Source organism: Podarcis pityusensis, assembly GCF_964106645.2.
Source record: "Podarcis pityusensis genome assembly, chromosome: 2".
NCBI classification, from domain to species: domain Eukaryota; kingdom Metazoa; phylum Chordata; class Lepidosauria; order Squamata; family Lacertidae; genus Podarcis; species Podarcis pityusensis.
This window is the reverse complement of record NC_138029.1, coordinates 4123889-4148075: the sequence shown is the minus strand read 5'-3', so window position 1 is coordinate 4148075 and position 24187 is coordinate 4123889. Positions and strand designations below refer to the sequence as shown.

Here is a 24187-nt window from a genome sequence, read left to right as displayed (position 1 = left end):
CAGATTTGTCAGGCCCTTAACTCAGGTCATTCAGAGATGGGGTGTATGACCAGGTCCCCTCCCACAACTCCCCTGCTGTCTGTGCTGAGATATAGCACTCCTTTCTGGCGGACATTAAGAGGACACCTTTACTTGCTCTAGAGTCCAAGGCATGTTGTTCTAGGGATTGTTGCCCCCTGAGACATCTACTGTCTCCCAGTGAAGGAATTCCAAGATTCCGTGTTTCATTTCACAGGATGCTGCTGGTCCTGATGGAGCTCTGAACTCTGCTCACACCACTGCAGGCTAGAGATAACAACCCTGCCTTTGTTTACATGAGCATTTATCCGAGGATGAAAGAGAGGTGAGTCAAGAGAAAGCTCCCCTATCTTGCCAGTTTTTCTCTCAAGCCCAGACTCTGATTCACCCCATAAATGTGTAAACAAATGAAGACGTTGACGTGAATCGAGGGCCAGATGTGGTCCCAGAAGAGCAGCTTACAGGCTTCCATGGCAGCAGCATCCATATTAATCGAGCACTTTTGTTATAGGAACAAGGAGTGTGGATCTGATTTGGTTCCTGGGCATTTCAGTGTCTTGTTAAAACACTGCAATTTGGCTCGTGCCTCGGTTTCAACCACGGTTGTTGTTATCCTTGCTATGATTACAATTATATTTATTTGTATCCTGCCTTTTTCCCTGACAGAGACTCACTAGTGGTTTTCTTACATTTCCCCCCTCATATACTGTATATAGAACACTTTTCTCTTGGATTTGTCTGGAGCAGATCCCATTGTGCATTTCCTATTGGATTTATTGTCATTCCAGAGAATTAGGAACATAGGAAGCTGCCTTACAGGGAGTCAGACCATTGGTCCACCTAGTTCAATACTGTCTACATGGACTGGCAGTATCTCTCCAGGGTTTCAGACAGGGAGTCTCTCCCAGCCCTACCTGGGGATGCCAGAGATTGAACCTGGGACCTTCTGCTGGCCAAGCATATGTTCTACCATTGAACTATGGCTGTTATTGGGTGCATCCTGCAATGCTCCTTTTGGCATGGACAGCCAAAGACTTATTGCTGCCTGAAGCAAGGGACAAGATGAACCCCTCCCCAATTTCACATGCAGAGACTAACTGAATAGGCAGTTGACTAGAATCTCAGCACTGGAAGTAGAAAAGCACCCTCCCACGCACTTGAGTGCAGCGGGCCACCTTAGGGCAGAAATACCTCAAGGACCGCCTTTCCCCATATGAACCGACCCAGACCCTGAGATCATCCTCTGAGGCCCTTCTTCATGTGCCTCCTCCACGGGAGGTCCAGAGGTGGCAACATGAGGATGGGCCTTTTCTGTGGTGGGTTCCCACCTGTGGAATGCTCTCTTCAAGGAGGCTTGCCTGGCACATTCATTATACACCTTTAGGTGCCAGGCAACAAAGTTCCTCTTCAGCCAGGCCTTTGGCTGATTGATGTCTTGTGTTCCCATGAACACAAGATCTCTAAACAACAGCCGGAGCATAATTCAGATGAAACCTATAGTCCATAAAAAGGACTTTACCTGGCACAAGGCTAAATGACAATGAAAGACTATGGCAAAGACCTTCTTCCTGGACCTTTGCTACCAGATCTCTGATGGTGTGAGTGCCTAGAGGAGAATTGCTGCTGAGGTTGATCTGACAGATTGGGCAAGCTGATGTGGGGAAATGCTATCTTTTAGGTATTCTTGGTAGGTCTCAGGCTACTGAGGATTTGAAAGGTCAAGGCCAGCACTTTGAATTGTGCCTGGAAATTCGGATTGGTCTATTGTTGGACAGATATTTTAGTACTGGCAAGCTACATTATGATCAACGGATCTCAGTTAACCGCCTAGCAGCTGCTGGGTTGTGAACCAGCTGAAAGTTTCAGAACAATCTTCAGAGCAGCCCTACATACAACACATTCCAGCGATCCATTAAGAAAGATACTGAGAGGGGGAAGTGGTGGCTTAAAACAATGACAGAAGTTTACTAAACAAAGATGGAAGAAATTGAGAGGAAAATGGCAGTTTCAAGCAAGTGTAGAGGTGTGAGTAAACCAGGGGTGGAGTAATGCTGAGAGGTAAAAAAGCAGAAAATTTAAACAATGGCAGAGGTTGGAGTAGAGCAATGGGGGGGACGGACACTGAGGTGCAGTCCCATGCCGAGGGGGGTGGGCAGCTAGGTACACTTGCCCTGGGTCTTGGAGGGCTAAACTGGCTGGGGGGCCCTACAAGGAAATGGCTGCTTTTTTGTTTGGATTTAGGGCCATGTGAGCAGTGTGGTCGCACTGGGTGTGCATCTGAGAAGAGGACCCTGCCAGAGCCTTGCGCTTCCTTGCCAAAGCCCATTAAGAAATATAAATTTACGAATGTGCTTGAATTTGTTTTCCCCTCCTTGCCATCTTTCCTGTTATATCATGTCTAAATTGTGAGCCTGAGGGCACGAACTGCCTTAGTCTTGGTTTTTGTAAGGCAGTCTTGAGAACCCTTTTGGCTAAAGGGCAGGAGATACCGTATTTTTCACCCTATAGGACGCACTTTTCCCCCTCCAAAAATGAAGGGGAAATGTGTGTGTGTCCTATGGGGCGAATGCAGGCTGTCGCTGAAGCCTGGAGAGCTAGAGGGGTCGGTGCGCACCGACCCCTCTCGCTCTCCAGGCTTCACGCAGCTCTCCGCAAGCTGTGGGAGCCCGCGCCGGGCTCCCACGGCTTGCGGAGAGTTGCCTGCATGCTGAAGCCTGGGCGTGCTGAGCTCAGCGCGCCCAGACTTCGCGCAGCTCTCCGCAAGGCGCGGGAGCCCGGCGCTGGGCTCCTGCAGCTTGCGGAGAGTTGCCTGTTCTGGGGGCTGGGGTCGGGGGAAGCTCAGGCTTCCCCTGCCCCAGCCCCATGCCTGGGGGGGAAATAATATTTTTTTCCTTTATTTCCCCCCCCAAAAAACTAGGTGCGCCTTATGGGACGGTGCGTCCTATAGGGCGAAAAATATGGTAAAAGGTAAAGGTAAAGGTACCCCTGCCCGTATGGGCCAGTCTTGACAGACTCTAGGGTTGTGCGCTCATCTCACTCTAGAGGCCGGGAGCCGGCGCTGTCCGCAGACACTTCCGGGTCACATGGCCAGCGTGACGAAGCTGCTCCGGCGAACTGACACCAGAGCAGCACACGGAAACGCCGTTTACCTTCCCGCTATAAAGCGGTACCTATTTATCTACTTGCACTTAAGGGTGCTTTCGAACTGCTGGGTGGGCAGGAGCTGGGACCGAACGATGGGAGCTCACCCCGTCGCGGGGATTTGAACCGCCGACCATGCGATCGGCAAGTCCTAGGCGCTGAGGTTTTACCCATAGCGCCACCCGCATCCCTAGCGAGAACTGAGAAAAATACAGTAAATGCTGCCAATAGATAAATATTATATCCCTATCCTCTTACCAAGGTTGAGTACCATTCACACAACATTTTGTTCAGGAGGTCACTTCTTGCCATCTGCTATAATGTGCAATAGCCTCTCAAGCTCTGGCTTTTAAAACAGGATGTGTGAGTAAACGGACCACAGCCATTTCCTTCTTTAAAACATAAAAATGTTTAAAAGGGTGTTTAATCTGACAACAGATCTGGTTGTACTTAATCTAGAATAGCTGCTACTTGACCACATTCAGCAACATTTGCTCAAGGGATTGACAACTATTTGGGATGGAAGGGGCGAGTAAGAAGCTGACATAACTGTGTGCACACATAATACATATAAATATCTATTGGGTCTCCCAAATCCTACCAAAAGAAAGATAGGGATACTGATTTACCAATGACAGATACCAGGAAACAGAGGTTATCCCTGATAGAAACAAACCGATGGAAGGCACAAGTGGGTCCTGCAACGAAATGTTGCTGTGTGGACTCCCCACATTCAGGATAATCCATTCTGTTCCCTTTTGCCTCTTCCTGCTTTTCCTTCTACACAGCCCAACAGTCTGTCAGCTTCCTGTGACCACGGAGCAGGCTCAGTTATCAGGCTGTTTAGGGGTTGTTCTGCCTCCCTGGCCCATGATCTTTTGTCCTTGACTGATACTCCATTGTGGTGCATGGGTGCGACTGGCACTTGGAGAACTGAGATCGCTACTGGGATACAAGATGATGATGATGATGATGATGGAACCTGTGGATGAAGGCTGCACCAGCTTCATGCACATTTTAGTTGGAGATGAACTTAGCAACCCGGCTGCTTAGTGCACACACATGGCTTACAGAGTAGGAAGGGACCACGAGGGTCACCTAGTCTGAACTCCCTGCAGTGCAGGAACTTTTTCCCAACATGGGGCTTGAACCCACAACCCTGTGATTAAGAGTCTCGTGCTCTACCAACTGAGCTATCACAGCTAATATTACATTCATATCCCACCTTTATCTCCAAGGAGCTCAAACTGGTGCACACACTTATCCTCACAACAACCCTGCAAAGCAGGTTAGGCTGAGAGACAGTGACAGGCCCAAAGTCACCCAGTGAGCTTCATGGCTCAAGTGGAGATTTGAATGCTGGTCTTTGAGGTCCTAAGTCCAGCACTCTAACCACTGCACCACACTGGCTTTTAAGGATGAACACATGAAAAGGTTGCTGCTGATTTCTACTCGGCTCAGTGCATTCTGACAGCTGGTCCAAAGGTCAATATGTTGGCCAGACAGCATTTCCCCCTGCTTGGCTGACAACTCTGGCATGAATCCGCATTAAAAGGGTTACCACTCCCCCTCCCTTTTTAAAAGCTGCTTGCCGCCTGTGTCCTTAACAGCAGCCTGAACTGCAGATGTTTGGGACCCTTTTCCTAGCAAGCAAGGAAGCAAATATGGAGAATGCTTTTCCTGATTAATTGTCCCACGAAAGGTTGCTGTTAAAGATAAAAGAATGGCACCCATTTGAAAAGTCGCCAACCCTAACTCTATAGAGCCTGAGCTGCAGAGCCTAAGTAGAGCTCTGTTAGGTCCAGACCAAAGTCTTGCACAATGGGGCTTCCCCCGTCTCTGTCCCCACTCAGCAATTTTTCTGTTTGCATCATGGGCAAGTAGGGAGATGAGAATGAAACTCACACCCATGTAATATTCACCTTAGAGCAGCAAACATCTGACATGACCCTTAGGAGGAGGAAGGGCTGAGCTCCTGTAGATCTGCCCTAATGAGACACCTCCCTTCCTTGACCCCACACGACCAGCCAATGCCAGGGTGAGGAGGGCACATAACACTCTGCTCCCCCACCCTGCCATTTGTTTGCCTGGTTCGTGCCGCTTCAGCTGGGCAGGGCCTCCCTCTCTCATTTCCTCTGTACATTGTTCTGAGTTTTTCAATATGGGGAAATACACAAAAATTATCCCTGTGCCTTTGCCAAAAAATGTATTGATGGGGGATGGAGCTGGCGCCATTGAATAATAACAGCGGTTACAGGACAAGGAGGAGAGTGTGAATTTGGGGAGACTCCTTGGGCTCTTTCAAGATGGCACAGTGCTAGTGGAGATGTGTGCAAACTTGTGGCCATTCAGACATAGTTGGACTCCATCAGGCCCAGCCAGCACGGCCAATGGGATGATGGGAGTTGGAGTCCAGCCCCACTTGGAGGGCCACACTTCCCCACCCCTGCACTCGTGGCCAGGGTGTCTCCCCTTCTGCCGCGTCGAGCTCCCTTCCCCACTGCTCTCCCAGGACCAGAAGTATGAAAAGGGAGGAGCAAAGACAGGCTTGTCAGCATAGTCTCAGATTGTTTGGGGAGACTTAGGCAGCTGTGGGAAGGCAGGGACTTCAGTCTCCACCACTGCCTCATAGGAGCAAGACCAGCCCAAGAAGAGATGCTGTGCTCATCCAGCCTGGCACTCCTGAGCAGATCCTGTTTCTTCTATTAATGTCACTCAGGGGCATAGTGTGGTGGGTTCCCAGGGGGCTGTGGTCCCAGACACACCATTTTTGACGGGGCGTAAACCAGGCCTCCCCAGCGTGGCCCAGCCACTCCACCGGCTGAGGGCTGTGTCAGCCAGCCGGGCTCCCCCCTGCGCCAATGGGCAGGCGGCTCTGTGTAGCCCCTCTTTGCTCCAGTGGGGGTGCCGTCACTCAGGCAGGGCGGGTGGTGAGGGCTGGGCTGACCCCCCCCCAAAAAAACTGGTGCGCATACACTCTCCCCACTCACCAGTCACCAACTTTACACCACTGACTTCACTTACTCTATGTAATTTATTGCTGACTTGCACCTGACAATAGGGTAGCGGTTAAGAAAACAAGCTGTGTGCTGGGAAGTCATAGAATCATAGAACTGTAGAGTTGGAAGGGACCCTGAGGATCATCTAGTCCAACCCCCTGCAATGCAGGAATATGCAGCTGGCCCATACAGGGATCGAACCTGCAACCTTGGTGTTATCAGCACCATGGTCTAACCAACTGAGCCAAATGTCAAATTTCACCCAAGCCTTGAATTTTCTGGATGATCTTAGCCAGCTCGAAGGGTAGTGAACTACATTCTACTCAGAGTAAGCCTATCAAAATCAATGAACCTGAGATAGTCATTACCTTTGTTGGGTCTGCTCTAAGTAGGACTCACATTGGCTACAACCAGTTTTTTCCCCGGTGGGGGGGGGGGACACAGAGGTACACAAACCCCTAAACATTTTGTGAATCTTTGTAATTTTGTCCATTTACTGTATTTATTTTCCCCGATTTGAACTATAAAATGGTGGTTTTCTTGAGTCAAAATGAGAGTACCCCTAAACATTTTTTAAGAAAAAAAGCACTGGTTACAACCTATTGTTGTTGCTGTTGTCACTTTATGTGGCCTTAACTCTCTATGCTGTCCCTAACAGATTCTGCAGGTAGTTTTAGGACATACTGAGAAAGCACCACTGGTTTAGGAAAGTGATGAATTAATTTGGGACGAGGGGACGGGATGTACTGGAGATCAGCTGATGAGAGTGTGATGCTGAAACCACCAAGGTTGCAGGTTTGATCCCCATGTGGGACTGCATATTCCTGCATTGCAGGGGTTGGACTAGATGATCCTCAGGGTCCCTTCCCACCCTACAGTTCTACAGTTCTATTATCTATAAGAACATGTGATTAAGCACCTCAGCTATAATTTTCTGCTCTTTCCCATGCATTGCTCCTTTCCAAGTACAGTACATCACAATGTACAGGGACATCTAGCGGTTAAATAACTGCACTGCACTGCAGGGGTATAGCTATAAGTAGAAATAGAGCTATAGACAGAAACATACCATTATTCCGTGGTCAGGATCAGGGAGATGTATACAAGCCCTTCAACAAGGGAAGGTCTTCTTATGAGTGTGTGGGTGCCACACTCCCGTTATGAATTTCAGACTCCCCTGTGGTATGAGTTTCTGGGTGCCAGACAATGAACCCCCGGACTCAGCAAATGTTAAAAGATAAGCCAGGCCAGTTTCCAGATGAGGAAATTGCATGGGATGATGGAGAACAAAAGGAAGGTGATGAGCCCTTGGAAAGCCCAAGAGAGGAGGCTCTCTGCCAGAGGGCAAGTGGGAGGGGCCCCTCTCTCAGCTCTGAGTCCATCAGAAGACAAAGGCAGAGTTTTAAACTAGAGTTTTGTGGGGCTGGGGTGCAGCCTGGTGACAGGCTAGAGCAGGGCTCAGAGTATGATGCTTGATTTCTGTTTGAATGCAAGGCTGCGGCTATGGATGGGAGCAATAAGACCTTCTTGGGGTGACCATGCTATGAACCCCTCCATCGAAGGCTCAGCTTGTATATATGTGTAAAAAAACTATATATCACAAAGACAGCACCGTCTCCACTGGGCCTCCTTTCCAAAAGGAAACAGACCGTAGGTAAGTGCCTGGAACCCCTGCAATCTTGCACTGCTCAGAGACTGGGGTGGTGTGCAACCATAGGAGCCAACTCCTAGGGGCCATGGGGGCTTTGGCCCCCACAATAAAATAATTGAGGGGGCCTGCCCCCCAGTTGATGGGCATTGCCATTCAAATGGTTTGTGTGCACCATGTTGCCTGATCAATTATGCGGGGCTTACCTAGGCCCCCACAATATTTCATTCAGGCTGGCTCCCCTGCATGCAACAATCTTTTGTAAAAGGGCTGAAGGTTCAGCTGGGTCAGAATTCAAAGTAACTGCCCATTGCACCTCCCCATTCCATGTTCAGAAGCTGACTGGAGTAACAGTTGAATCTTATTTCAGCAGTGGTGATGGGATCACATCCTCGACCACACTTGAGCTCAGCAGACCACTTTAGGGGGCGCAGGATAGGCTTTGCGGCAACAAAGGAGAATGGGAGCTGCTGCCCCCGCCAATCTGCTGCCTGAAGTGGTTGTCTCACTTTGCCTCATGGCAGGGCCAGCAAGTGCCTGCAAACAACATGATCAGTGCACATGGGCCAATATGACAAATCAGAACAGAAGTCTTGGGGAACCAGTGAGCTTTTTCCAAATATAATTCAGACTCCATTCTGAATTAAGCTGAGGGGAGTTCACTCTCATGCTGCCATTCAATTTCCACGTTTGAATCTTCTGTTTGCTCATCTCTCTGTAGTCTGAGCCTGGACAAATGATTCTGTGCTGTTGGGAGTTTCAAACTAATGTGTCTGATCCTCCATTTTAATACAGAAAGTGGCAGGAAATGCCATGTAATAGTTTTAACTGTGCCTCTTTCAGTCATTTGCAGGCTTGAAGAAACCATCTTCTTCTCTCTGCAACTTGTCACTGGACGCATGAGAAAGTCTGGCCAGGATCAGCTTGACCACCCAAGCAACCCACCAATCCTGGGCAGCAGCTTTTGGAAGGCTGCTCATAAAGCAGCCTGCGGTCTGAGAGATAAGACTCAAAAGAACTAAGAAGAGACTTGCTGGACGGGAGCAAAGCTCCATCTATCCAGCATCGTGTTCTCACAGTGACCAGCCAGATGCCCAGGGGAAGCCCAAAGGTGGGACACACAAAGAGCAGTACTCTGGTCCTCTGGCAAATCCCAGCAGCTGCTGTTCAGAGACATGCCTGCCTCTTCTTTCCTGCTCATCCCTAGTATTTGTGTGATGCAGGCAAAATTATATTGTTCCACATTTTACTCTTAACCTTGTAGGCTGCTATCACATTCTTTTCTACGCAGAGATCTGTAACGCTCACAACTTGCTGCTCAGCCTTTTCTCCTCTGGTTAGTCGATTGTGGGCTGTTGCCTTAGCTCTTGAGCCAGCTGTCTGAATATCCATCTGGATGATTTTCTGGATCCTCCCCTGAGCAGATCACACAGCAGGAACAGGCTCCTTGATGATGTGTGCCCTGTAATTAGACTCTGCCACAGAGGCTGATGGCTCCCTCTGATGAGCCACCCACCAAACCCAGTTTACTCCTCAGCCATAGCTGAAATAAAGGGAAGGGGTGGCAGCAGGTGACCCCGGATGACAGCAAATTTATCCCCGGTTCCCAGTCCTAAAATTATAATCTATGTCATGCTTGCAGTTCCTTCCCCACCCCAAAAGTATGCCCATGTGCCTTAATTTATAGTATCTGCATAATTTTATATATCATTTATTTTACATTTGTCTTTACTTTACATTATAAATAAAGAGGAGGAAAATAAACTTCTCAGAGGTAATGAGACAGTGCTATTCTGGTTCAAGATAAAGTGAAAGCAGGGTCAGACAAGATTCTGTCCCCCCTCCCCATTCCATATCTGGCTCTCCTCCAGATGAGAGCCAAATGCATTCATCCTCATTTGCTTACACAGAGTTTATGCAGAGGTTAGATTATATTTGGTCTTTATTCAGCTTGCCGGTTCCTCCTCCAGGTGGATCACGTTTGGTCAAAACTCTCCACTATGACCTGTTCATCTTGGGTGCCCTGCTTGGCATAGTTCATAGCTTCTCTGAGTTCTTCAAGCCCCTTCGCCACGGCAAGGCAGTGATCCATGAAGGGGTAGGAATCATTACATTCTAACAATAGAGATGCAGGCTCAACTCTTCTCTGGACATGATGGGAAACACCAGAGCCCAGTTTTAAAAGCATGTTGATTATACGTTTTGTGTTGTTGTTTTCAAAAGTAATATAACAGTAGCTCAGTGCAGACCAAATGGCACTTTATGCATGCTCAAAAACACTCTCTCTTGTTCCATGCATCTCAACAGTGCCAGCCCTGGAACTTTTGCTTTGATGGGATTTCATTGGAAAATTTAACAAAAGCTGATGCGCTCCCACTGAGCTATGGCCCCTCCTTTGCGTATCCTACCAGGAGATTCCTACCTGCCTTCTGCCCAAGCCTATGTGTCTCCTAGGCTGCTTGGTGCTTTGTGGGTCCCTAACCTGGAGCTTGGCCCAGTTCTCCTGCCAGGCGACCAGATCTGCCCTGGCGCCACCATGCCATTTTCTATTCCCTGCCCAGCGATCACCGTTACTGCTGCTGCTGCTCCTGTTTTCCAAAAGACAGAGAGAAGAGAAGCACCCGCCCTGGTGTCGACCCCTTCTCAATTCCCACTCTCCCAGCCTGAAGTCATCATGGTTACTGGTGTGTTTGTTTACACTTCCCCTCATCATCAACTCCTAGGACCCCCCCCCCCGCCTTCGCTCTCTCTTCCCCCACGAAGGGCCTCTCCTGGATCCTGCACAGGAGCTGAGGATGGGATTCTGTGATGAGTCACCTCGGAGGGAGAGGAGGGAGGGAGAACAGGCGCGTCTTCCAATCAGATGGCCAAGCGCCATTTCCACCCCTAAGGCGTCCGGGGGGGGGGTCGTCCTCTGCAGCTGCTGCCTTTGCCAGAGCTAATGCGCTGCACGTGTCACCGGGCATCTTTCCCAGACCTCTCTGACCACCAGAGCATCTGCACCCCCCACCCCACCCCCTGGGAATCAGAAGGAGGGGGGAGCGTGAAAGCACGCCCCTCCCTTTCACAGATACAAATGAGCCGCGATGCTTTTATAGCCATTCAACGCAGGATCCTAAAACGGTGTGACAGGAGGATACCACGGCTGCCCCCCCCCCGACCACCCGCTTCCTTCCCACTCAGCCGTCGCTCAGGGAAAGAGCATCTGGTTTACATGCAGAAGGTCCCACGCGCAATCCCTGGCTCCCCTAGGGAAACCCTGGAGAGCTGCTGCCAGTCAGTGTAGGCAGTATTGAAGTAGGCAAACTCTGCATAAGGCAGCTTTTAAGTTCCTATGAAAGGTGAGCACACGTCTTTCTTACTTTTCTTACAAGGAAGGCAAAGTGTTCTTAGTTTCTTCGGTTGGGCTTATGGGATCAACACAGAAAAATAAAAACCCCTCCTTACCCTCCCACTATATATAAGGGTCTGGTAACTTCTGTTTCAGTGTATCTGAAGAAGTGTGCATGCACACAAAAGCTCATACCAATAACAAACTTAGTTGGTCTCTAAGGTGCTACTGGACAATTTCTTAATTTATTTCGACAGAAAAATAAGTTTCCGTTGCCAGAGTGGGGAACCCTTTTTCAGTCTCAAGCATAACGGTGCCGTTTCTTGCATGTGGCAACAGACAGAATCTTGCCAGTGCCATTTCAATATTGTGTTCTAACCATATACCTGCAATTTAGCTCCACCTACCTCATTAAAAGACAATTTTGAGAGGCTGAAGTGTGTTTCAAAAATCTAATGATAAGTCCTTCTTTGATTGTACCACTCCATTTTGCAAGGGAGGGGCCCACATTTTTAATCCTTGCTGCATATAGCATACCAGGAAGAGGACTAGGTCTGGACCTTTTTGGTGTGCTAATTTTATACATGTTAGGAGTTATCTTTCTTTTATGGGAGGCACTGAAGAATGCAACTTCCCCTTACATTTGATAGAATCCAAGAAGGATATGCAGTTTTGTTGAACATAGTTTAATTTTTAGTTGCTCCCCTGCCACTGAATCTCTCAGTGCCTTCCTCAGCCCTGAACTGTTCCTCATTGGAACACTGATTCCAAGCCAAATCCACAAACTGGGAACACCATATCATAGCCGCGCCCCCATGCCCTTGCCTTTGGAACATGCTGTTTTAGCCACACCTTCTCTATTGGACCTTAATATGCATACTGAATAGGACTGCCATACATCCAGATTTTCCCATACATTACTGGGATTTCAAAGGCAGAATTGACGTCTGGGGGGAATTTCCAAAATGAAGCTCATGGTTTCCTGTTTTTTACTTTTTGAAATATGGCAACCCTGAAGGGCTGATTCACATCTATTGATTACTCTCACTGGGACCAAAAACCTGCTTCCATGGAAAACTTTTATCAGAAGTGATAAGAAACCTCTTTGCGTGGCGAGTTCCCGCCCCCCACCAGGATAAATAAAGACACCAGACACCATAATTTAAGGTTAATTGGGCGAATTAGGCCACAACTTTATTGAGTTCAGGAATGAGAGGCATTGGCTTAGGCATTGGTCCTATCGACTATCTGGCTCCAGCCCATTTGCTGGAGACACGGGGAAGGGTTAACACTATATTGGGGAGTCTCCTGCCGAGGCACGTCGACTAGGAGCTCCCCGGGTCACCGCTCTAGGGCGTGCCTTTGGCCCACACCTCCATAGGCTTCAGACAGGGCCACACCCCCCGGAGTCCTTTAACGGACCACCCTTCGTTCACTGGGGGGAGGTGATAGCGCTCCTCCCCCCCCACATCCTCTTAACCCCTTCTTACCAATGCCTACCGCCTTACCAATGCCTACCGCCAATGCCGAAGAGTTGTGACGAGTTGCTACGAGGTAGGCGAAAAACCAAAAGGCTGTAAATTGCCAATTGGGAAAAATTCCTACCATGCCCCTTGCGGCGACAGACCGAAGTCCATAGCAAAGTCAGAAACCTGCCTAAAACCTACCTAGAGGGAGGGAGGGTGGGAAAAAACGTGAGGGCTAGCCGGCAGAGAGAGGGCGAGCCCCCTCCGTGCCGGCCCTAAATAGCCCAGGCCACGCCCCCCCAGCCAGCCGATTGGCTGGCTGGGGGGGCACACCCGGCCGGGATTCCCCTGTTCTCGCAGGGGCTGAAACCAGCCCCCGCTCACGTGGGGTGGGCGTGAAGCCCGCAACCCCACCTCCTGGGCAAGCCGGAAGTGGCTTTGCGTGGCGAGTTCCCGCCCCCCCACCAGGATAAATAAAGACACCAGACACCATAATTTAAGGTTAATTGGGCGAATTAGGCCACAACTTTATTGAGTTCAGGAATGAGAGGCATTGGCTTTGGCATTGGTCCTATCGACTATCCGGCTCCAGCCCATTTGCTGGAGACACAGGAAGGGTTAACACCATAGAGGGGGAGTCTCCTGCTGAGGCACGTCGACTAGGAGCTCCCCGGGTCACCGCTCTGGGACGTGCCTTTGGCCCACACCTCCATAGGCTTCGGACAGGGCCACGCCCCCCCGGAGTCCTTTAACGGACCACCCTTCGTTCACTGGGGGGAGGTGATGGCGCTCCCCCCCCACATCCTCTTAACCCCTTCTTACCAATGCCTACCGCCACACGAGCAATCGCTCGCCGCCAATACTCTCATGCCTGAAACCAATCCCTTATCCCCTTCGTTATGTCGCACAGCCAAACATCATTTCCAGCATCGGAAAGATGCACGCCATCAAACCGGTAGAGGGCCTCACAGTTGAAACAAATGCCCGGGTGTTCAATGACCTTTCCACTCTACGCACCACCGCCTGATCCAAGGCTTTCCTCGCCTTATTCATGGCTATCGGGCACCTGCAGTCCCTCCAGACCCGCCTCTCCATCAAAGAGGCCCAAATGATTGTCATGTCCGGGTAAGAGGCCTTAAGCTCCTCAAAGTCACTGAAAATGTGCCACTGCAAGTCAACTGCCTTCCTGTAAGCAAGGTCATTTTCTCCCAATTGTATCAGCAAAGCATCCGGGGGGCCCTCCGCTGCTGCTCTGGTCTTAAATGCGGGCAACATCTCAGCCCAGCGCATTCCCCTTCGCGCAACCCAGGATAAAGTGATGCCAGACGGTAAGCCGAGGCGTGGCCCGAGACCGGAATTGATGGCGCGGACCCTGGCCCAATGCACAATGCTGTGCCCGAATATCCAGACGCGGACCCCCATAACACCTGCAAGAGATTAAAAGAACAGGCCATGGTCAATTGACCCCAGTTGAACCGTCACAGATTTCCTCTAACGTAGTGTTTGTAAGCGTCCGATTTCCAGCAGCCTAAGTCCTTAACCCTCTCCGTAGTAAGGCCCAGGTGCACTGCTGTGGTGGCCGCTCCTATTCTAAACGAGTGCGCCGCGAAATCTGCAGGGGGAAGGCCACATGCAGCCAGTGTTGAGCGCATAACCCGCGTGAACTGTTGACGCGTCAGGGGTAAGCCATCTGCGTGGATAAAGAAAGGCCCTGCCGAATTGGTCCTCAGATCTAAGAAGCGTCTGGTGTCCTTAACAGGGCACGGGCCTGGTTCTCCGGTTGCCAGGAGCCGAACCAGGGCCCCCCTCCCGTACTGGTCTGTTTTGGAGCTACGTATTCGTAATACTAGATCCTCCCTAGAGAGCGTAAGGTCGCTCAGTAGCAACCCCCGGGAAGAGCCGCGCTGACCCTCTTCGTAAACCACCTCACTCACACGCATCACACCGAAGAAGACGATAGAGTATGCCGCTGAAAATAAGCGAGCCTCATACTTCGACCAACAAACCGTTCTCAGCTTTTTGTGAATTTGGAAAAGGATGTTGAATGATATTGGCCTCCTTAAGTCATGGCTTGGGGGCTGCAACCTGCGCCAGCCCTCCAGGGTCCTTCGTATGACGAAATCAGCGCATGGATCAGAGGAAAATACCACCTTGCAAAAGAATGATATTGCCGCTGCCTGAAGGTTGATAGTTCTAGGGGCGCGGCCCAAACGTCTTAAGTATACCAAGTATGATAAAACCTCGGACTTGACGGGGGGGGCGTTGCTCCTGCCGGCGCGGGATTTATTACAGAAATTAAGGAAATCCGACCACGCCTTCTTATAAGATCTTAAAGTGGACGGAGCCAATGAGGCTAATACTCCCTGAATCACTTCTGGTTCCCATGACTCTGGTCCCCAAGTCTCCACAAATGTTCCGGGAACGGCTGAGGAAGCGGCTGAGCCTCCGGTGCTAACGAGCGGAAGCGGTCCATCTGAAAACGAGATAGGGCATCCGCGATGTCATTGTTCACGCCAGGCACAAATTTGGCGGAGAAGTGGATGTTAAGTTCTAGACACCTGAGAACGAAGGAGCGCAGAAGAGCACCTACTCTTGATGACCGCGCGGCCTGCCTGGAAAGGACTCCTACCACTGCTTGGTTGTCAGTGTGGAAGCAAACCCTATGGTTACTAAAGACATCAGACCACAAGTGCACTGCGACAACAATCGGAAAGAATTCTAGGAAGGTTAAATCTCTGGTTATGGGGGTCCCTTGCCACGCTGACGGCCAACGTTGGGCACACCATTGCCCCCTAAAGTAAACGCCAAACCCTAAGGAGCCTGAAGCATCTGAATGAACCTGGAAGTCCACTTGCAGCAACAAGTTCTCCTGCCACAAGGAAATACCGTTGTAGTTGTCCAGAAACTTCAACCAGACTTCCGAGTCAGATTTTACCTCCTTAGATAAGCGAACCCTATGATGGGGGGATCGCAGGCCGGCTGCTAGCCTCGCGAGGCGGCCACAAAATGGACGGCCAGGGGAAACCACGCGGCAAGCAAAGTTTAAATGGCCTAGCAGTGACTGTATCTGTCTTAGTGTTACCTTTCTCAGGGGGAGGAGCTGCCGAATGAGGTCGCCAAGCGTAATCAGCTTCTCTCTGGGAAGTTTTGAGGTCTGAGCGACCGTGTCCAATTCAATACCTAAGTAAACCATGGTTGTAGCTGGACCCTCTGTTTTGTCAGCGGCTAAGGGAACCCCCAACTCCCTTGCTAATGATGTAAAGGCCTCAAGGAGCTCTGAGCACTTACGCCTGCTATTGGGGTGGGCGTGAAGCCCGCAACCCCACCTCCTGGGCAAGCCGGAAGTGGCTTTGTGGTGTAGCTTTGTGGAAGGGCTGCTTCACAAAAACACCTAGGTCAACACTTGATGTTGCTGTCACAAGATCAGCCACAGCCCATCTAGGGCCAGATCTTTATGCCCAGGGGAAGTTAAAAGGCCATTGTGAAGAGAGGTCCCTTTATCCCTTCCTAATCTCCTGCAGTTGTACCTTCTGCATCCCCATCCTTCCTGCACCTGGTGCCCTCCAGAGCTTCCTGCCTATTGGCCTTGCTGGATGGGGGCCGGTGGGAGTTATAGAAGCATACAATTGTAGAGTTGGAAGGGACCCAAAGGTTCATCTAGGCCAACCCCCTGCAATGCAGGAATCCAACAACATCAGGAACACCACAACTTCTCCACCCCTACCCAGTATGACCCAAGGAACATGTGACAATGTTTCTCTGTTCAGACAAATCTGAGCCTGATTTCTATGAAGCAGAAATTAGCTGTCCTCTGAACATGGGAAAATTGTCACAAACAATTACTAAGAAGTCCCACCGGGCCCAATGGAACTTATGCCCCACTCAGAATCTTTAATATAAAACACTTTTCTTTACCAATCTAGCTGAGTCCCAGGTCCTTTCATAGAAGAGGTTTTCTCCACTAGCTTCCTTCCTAGGGGAAGGAATGGTGCCTGCCACCTATAACTTTTGCAACGGCTTATATTGAAAATATTTTTTTCCAGTTGCAGGCCCACTAATCAGCAACACCTTTCAGCTCAGATAATTAAGTGATTAATCCATGAAATTGTGCATGATCCTCATTTCTCATGTACAAATGCAAGAACTGCATTCCACCCTGTGCAAAATGCGACCAGTCCTTGACGAAGGGCCTGCAGCTGTGGGGAGGCCTGCGCATGCAGCAATTTTATACAGCAAGGCAGGCAAGGCAGGCGGCACCCCGCTGGCAGCGCACAGGGAAGTTTATGGAGGTGGAACCAAAGCAAGTCAAACAAAGTGGCCAGGACTGCAACTATTAACACCCTGGTGTCTTTCATTCCCAGCTCACTTCAAATCTTCCTGGGCTGATATCCATTCCCTGAAGCTCCTGTTGCTTCTTTGCAGCTGAAACCATTATTTCTAGCACATGTAAAAACATTTGACAGTACTTGGCAAATGTGTATTCCTGCTTCCATTCTTTGTCTGGCCAGTGTCCAGAGGCTTCCTTAAATTTCCCTGCAGGGGCTTCCTTAAATTTTGATGTCCTGAGGACAGCAGCTCTGATTGTTGGAGTCATCATTACACTCCTGATAAAAGGGCTGTTCTGTTTGTTTCCTGGTTGATTTGAACTTGGATGGCTCATTAGCCCAGTGCAGTACTTAAGTCTAGGAGCAATGCATTTAAAAACACAAGGTGTCATACATGGTTAATTTATTCATTTAAGACCAAATTTATTTGTTTAGTACAGTATAACACTTTATCATTGGCTTTTCTAAGTGGTGTACTTAAAAACAAATGATAGTACAAATGAAACAACAAAATAAAAAAATACCATAAAACCAAACTATGCCTTGAAATGCAAGCTGAACAAGAAAGTCTCTGTCAGGTGCCTGAAGTTCAGCAAGGAGGGGGGTCTGCCTAATCTTAGCAGGGAGGCGGATCCACAGACTGGGGCCCACTACATGCAGGGCTTCTGGTAGATCTAAATCATGAACCTGGGCCAGCGGCGTAGCGTGGGTTGTCAGCACCCAGGGCAAGGCAAGTAATTTGCGCCCCCTAACCCGGGGCAAGGCAAGTAATTTGCGCCCCCTGACCCGGGGCAAGGCAAGTAATTTGCACCCCCTAACCCGGGGCAAGGCAAGTAATTTGCGCCCCCTAACCCGGGGCAAGGCAAGTAATTTGCACCCCCTAACCCGGGGCAAGGCAAGTAATTTGCGCCCCCTGACCCGGGGCAAGGCAAGTAATTTGCGCCCCCTAACCCGGGGCAAGGCAAGTAATTTGCGCCCCCTAACCCGGGGCAAGGCAAGTAATTTGCACCCCCTAACCCCTAACCTGCCGCCGCTGCCAGCTTCTTCTTGCTGCTGCCTGGTCTGGTCTGGTGTGGTTCTCTCCCGCGCTCAGCGCTGCGCTGGGCGGCCACTGCACTGTCCCTCCCCCAGATAGTCCCTCGCTCTCTCTCTCCGCACCGCACGCCTGGCACCCACCCCCTCCACAGTGGGCGGCGACCCAGCGGCTCGGATCGGATTCGCACAGCCAGCACTGCAGTGAGAGAGAGTGAGTGAGCCAGGTAGGGGCAGAGAGCTGCGAGTGCGAGCGCGCACCCCCCAGATGTTGCGGCCGGTGTGGCCGGCCCCCCCTGCACCCCCCACGCTACGCCACTGACCTGGGCCTCAGGGTACCACCAAGAGAGTCTCCCCCAAATATCTCAGTGACTGGGGTGGGATATAAGAAGCCAGGTGGTCCTTACGATATCCTGGACCTAAGTCTTTAAGAGCATTGCAAATTAATACAAGAACTGGTAACACATGGGCAGTCAGTGCCAGCTTTTATGCACTGGTGGTAGTCTGTCCGCATCAACCCTCCAGCCACACCATTTTGCACCTGCTAGAGCTTCCAGGCCAGACACACAGAACTCCTTGCAATACTTGTGTCTTGTGGGTCACCCACGGCCAACTTCAGGCTTGAGGAGGCCCTAGACAATGCGCCCTCTGGTGGGCCCCTCTACTAGTGGGCCTTGCAGGGCTTTTCTGGCTGTGGTGGCAACACTCCCCTTTAATTTACTACAATGCCCCAGAATAATGCCAGGTCAAGTGCTTTGTGGATAATTAATAGGGTGGGTAGCTTCATTGGCCTGGCATCGTTCAGAGTGCAGTAAATAAAGTGAGGCTGGGCAAAGCGCCAACACCCTGAAGCCTTGGCAGCTGCCCAAGGATGCTGGGTGCTGATGCAAGCCCTGCACCTGGAAGTTCTCCTGCACACAGCTTCCATTTGTATTGATGATGCTCAAGCAGAGTACAGTTATTTTGGGAAATGGGATCTGAAGACGTTTCGTCTATTACGGAACAGATGATACAACCTGATCAGTGCCTAGCTTTACTACATCTGTTGTTAGATGGCCATAAGAAAGAACCTTTTCTACATGTACACTGATTAACACAAGATTGGAAAGCAGATGCTCCAGACGTTCTATGGAATAGAGCTCTTGTGGAGAAACCAACAAAGCATCTTGGAGCACTAGGAAACACAAAGACCAAATCTGATTTTGAAATGGTAAAGTACATTTTTCTATTTAATACACAGGAAAGGACAATGCCGTCTCATCACCACCAACTCATGGCTCACTCTCAGACAATCTGTTAGGATGGAGGCTAGAGGACACTTAACGGTGCATTCAACTTTAAACTATTCTACAAATCTGCTTATTTTTTGATTGTATAAGTTACATTACATATTCAGGGAATGTTTCTTGTGGGATAGGGGTATAGCAGGATTGTTTGTTATATTTTTTTTAATGAAACTGAAAAATAAAGTTGTCATTTTTAAAACTGGCTGTGTTGGGGACCACTAACCACTACCACTCAACTTCCGGATTATAGTTTCCAGGGTTTTCTGGGGGCAGGGAATGCCTTTTAAACTTGCTTGTAATGTATATATCCTTTAGAGGTTTGCTTTAAAAAACACACCTATCTTACATCCTTAAGGAGCTTTTCAGATATCCCAGTCAAAGAACTATCAGGTCTAGCACTGAATCATATGCATTCCATCATCTCACGAAGAATTTCAAAAACAGCTCTTCAATTCCTGTTTTTATGACATAACATAAAACAGTGTCATGCCATAAAACATCATTCCCCAGATCACTGAAATTAAAGCCATCTGGATGGACCCTTGGTGAGACACAAGGCAGGGTCTCCCCTCAAGTGACAGTCTCACAGAGACCCAGCGTCATCTTTTATAACATTCCTAGCACATCACATGCCATAGCAGCACACAGTAACACAGAGAGAAAGGAGCAGAGAGAGAAGGAGAGAAAGAGAGAAGGACAAAATCCACGGCAACAGCCCTCCTGGACTTGGGAGGCGGACGTGGTTTCCATGTGACATTTCAAACACATGCTGTTGACTCAGTCTGGGTGGGGACCTGGCGACTGAGGCTTGGAAAAAAGCAGGACTGAGAGAGAGGGAGGCTAGGCAACTGCGGCAAACGGAGAGCCAAACTCTGTCCAATGTGAGGCAGCCGAGCATCTGTCAGCCTGTAAAGTCATGTATTCGCATTGTAATGCAAGCCTAAGAGAGGGACATAGAAAGTGTAAACCACATGGGGGTTTTGCCACATAAGCAGAGCCCTGCTGGATCGGGCCAAAAGACCCATCTAGACCAGTAAAGGTAAGGGATCTAGACCAGTATCCTGTTCTCACCAACCAGATGCCTATGGGAAACCTGCAAGCAGGCATAAGCTCACACAGCGCTATCCCTACATGCTGTCCCTGCAGCCTGTTTTTAGGGTTTGGTAAGGTTCCCGTTTTCTCCTGCCTGCCTGGGATAGCAAAACAGGATGATGACTGTTGCACACCCGGCAGGGCACAATGCAGGCATGGTGGACTGCAAGCCCACTATAAACTCATGACTTGGACCTGGTCCTCACCAATAGGGAGGTAGTAAGGGAACACTTCAAAGGAACTACTTCAAAGGAATTCAAATCTCCAGGGCCTGATGAGCTGCATCCAAGGATACTAAAGGAGCTTGCGGGTGTCATCTCACAGCCTTTGTCTATGATCTTTGAGAACTCTTGGAGAACAGGTGGGGTCCCTGCAGACTGACGGCGGGCAAATGGTGTGCCCATCTTCAAAAGAGGGGGGGGGGGAGGAAGACCCAGGTAACTACTGACCAAGCTGCTTGACATCGTCCTATGTTCTGTTGCTGTGGTGATCCTGGAGCAGGTCTGCAAAACACAGGCCTGCTAAGACAACTACAGTCCTCCAAGCCATGCATGGTTTTTTGCATCCGTCTGTCTTGGGAGGCAAAGGAGTGTGTCTCACGATGGCCGCGGGGACCAGCAGCTGCTGTCTCCTGCCTGCATTGTTTTCACGGCGTTAGCAGCACCAAGGGGACCTCTCTGGGGCGCAAGCCTGGGCAGTGTGTATGGAGGTCCTGAGCTGCCCAGATGACAAGAACCCCCCACTCTCAGCCCTGCTGATGTGGACCATCCTGTATATGTCAACCTTGTATTTAAGAGCTATCCTGAAATACAGACAAGCAAGACTGCTGGTGGCACAGAGCACTTTGTTTTTTTGTTTTTTTTTGTAATAATTTTTATTAAAGTTTCAATCAGGAATTAAACAACAAAGAAAGAAAAAAAAAGGAAAAAAACCATCAAAAAAAGATACACAAATACACCATACAAATCTCAAAGAGAAAATAAAAAAAACCACAAAAGACAAAAATCAACAATAAAAAAGAACATAACAATTAAAAACAATATCTCTTTTCCATTTCCGTTTTTAAATTTACTTATGTTCTGGACTTCCTCGTACCTCCCTCTTTTGTATTCCAATCCAAATTGTTTGTCCAGCAATTTCTTTTCCACTTTTTTAGTCCCAATCTTTAATTTTAATATAATATTGAAATATATAACTTCAACTTCTTTAAACCTAATCTTTAGTCTTAATGTAATGTAATGTAACATTAAAATTTTTCCTCTTAATTGTCAAATTTCCATTTCATTAAACATCTTTAATCCTAATCTTTAGTCTTAGTCTGTTATTAACCTTAACCTGTACAGCTGGAAACCGCTTATTTTCAGTCCAACATCACTCTAACATTCTTTAATTTTGCAATGTTTCTGAAGATAATCTTTGTATTTCTTCCAATCTTCCTCCACCGACTCTTCTCCCTGGTCACAGATTCTACCAGTCATTTCTGCCAGTTCCATATAGTCCATAAGTTTCATCTGCCATTCCTCCAGCGTGGGAAGTTCTTGTGTCTTCCAATACTTTGCGATGAGTATTCTTGCTGCTGTTGTTGCATACATAAAGAAAGTTCTATCCTTTTTTAACACCATTTGGCCCACTATGCCCAGGAGGAAGGCCTCTGGTTTCTTAGGGAAGGTATACTTAAATACCTTTTTTAATTCATTATATATCATTTCCCAGAAAGCCTTAATCTTTGGGCACGTCCACCAAAGGTGGAAAAATGTACCTTCAGTTTCTTTACATTTCCAACATTTATTATCGGGCAAGTGATAAATTTTTGCAAGCTTGACTAGGGTTATGTACCACCTGTATATCATTTTCATAATATTCTCTCTTAAGGCATTACATGCCGTAAATTTCATACCTGTGGTCCACAACTGTTCCCAGTCAGCAAACATAATGTTATGTCCAACGTCCTGTGCCCATTTAATCATAGCCGATTTTACCGTTTCATCCTGAGTATTCCATTTCAGCAGCAAGTTATACATTCTTGACAAATTCTTAGTTTTGGGTTCTAACAATTCTGTTTCTAATTTTGATCTTTCCACCTGGAAGCCAATTTTCCTGTCTTATTTAAATGCCTCCATTATCTGATAATAATGAAGCCAGTCTTGCACTTTGTTTTTTAGTTTTTCAAAACTCTGCAATTTCAGTCTATCTCCATCTTGTTCCAAAATTTCCCAATATTTCGGCCATTTGACCTTGGCACAGAGCACTTTGTTCCACCCTGCGCTGACCGTAGAAACCAAGAGGGAAGCCCCCTCCTCTGCACCCAGCAGAGAAATGCAGCCTTCTGTCCCTCACTTTCCAGCCCCCAGCAGATTAGGGAAAATAAAAGAAAGCTAATAACTTTTGATGGTTTATTTACAAGGCTGGTGTGCTCTGCCCAGGATCACAAAAACAGGGTGGGTGTGGCAATCATACCTCTGGTAGGCCAGTGGCCAGTGATCTGATTATTGGTTGGAGGGTCACAAATAACGCAGGCCTGCTCAAGAGCTTTAGAGTCAGTGTGGTTTAATGGCTAGAGCTGGAGTAGGATTTGGGAGACCAGGATTCAGTTCCCCACTCTTGCCATGAAACTCACTTGGGTTGTTGTGAGGATAAAATGGGGGGGGGGGGAGAGAAAACCAGGTATGGTATCTTGAGCTCCTTGGAAAAAAGGTGAGCTACAGATGGGATAAACAAATAGAGCAAAGAAGATGATAGGAACCGGCCGGTAGAGCTGTTGGTAGATGAAGCCTTCCCCAACATGTGTGGCTGTTGGGCTTCATCTGATATGCAACACCTTCTTATTTCTGAAAGAAAGAGATTATTCCCTGTAGTTTCCACCACTGGAAGCCTCCCAGCAGAACTTGCTTTGGCTGCAGCTCATCCTGTGCAGAACTATTGAGGGACCATCATGCAGGATGGTTAGGAGAGTTAAAAGGCCTTCGCTGGCAAGCTCTGAAAGGACCTCTCTCTGGGTCAGAGCTCAGGAGGGTCTGGGAAGCAGGACACTGACATGTTCCAGGTGTCTGTCCAACTCTGGCCAGCAATTACTTTGCTTCCCAAGGCCAGAGGATGTCATTATACATCTCTTGGCTCAGTGACAGCTTCCAGATTATCCGCTTTCCCTGCCCAACCCCCCAACCTCCCATGCGACACCGGAAATTCATCAGTAAAAGAATCCCCCCCCCCCCATTTGGGAACTTTCACTGTTGCTTTCTAGCCAGTGTGGTGTAGTGGGTAGAGGGCTGCGTTAGGTTCAGGCAGACCAGGATTCTAAGCCCTAAATTGGCCATGAAGCTAAGGGTGGCCTTGCACCCCAGCCTAGCCTGCCTCACAGGGCTGTTGTGAGGATAAAACAGGGAGGGGGGAGACCAAGGTATCCTGCACTTTTACAAGAGCTCTGTTCCTAGATCAAAGCAGAGGGTCAACATTTGGTAGTACTAATGGCATGGTGCTATCAGGTGTTGTTATTTTGGGGCTGGGGTATTCCACTGCTCCATCACTCTCCCTACCATTGCCTCTTCTTTCCATTGCTGGGGAGAAAGAGCATTGCCTAGTCCAGAACTGGACCAGCGGGACAAGACGGTGGCTCTTCTCCCTTTTACCTCCACAGCATCACCCAATTTGATTCCCCACTGTGGGTGGTATAAAAATGACCATTTGGGCAAGTTACTGCAATTTATCTAAAAGCATAGCTAAGCTGCTTAATATTTCACAAATATCTAAGTGGTGCGCACTATGTACAATATAAAAACAATCTCATTTAAAACAAAAGTAAAGCCAATTTAAAAAACAGTATAAAAATGTACAAAGGGATAATATTGTCAC

At 48.8% G+C, this 24187-nt stretch overlaps 1 long non-coding RNA gene across 1 annotated transcript; it reads left to right on the top strand.

Moving 5' to 3' along the window:
* The first annotated feature begins 229 nt into the window (after positions 1–229).
* Positions 230–23386, top strand: LOC308469263. Its single transcript, XR_013982068.1, has 3 exons — positions 230–343; positions 19201–20554; positions 23239–23386. It is a non-coding gene; the product is annotated as an uncharacterized lncRNA (long non-coding RNA).
* The last annotated feature ends 801 nt before the right edge of the window (positions 23387–24187 follow it).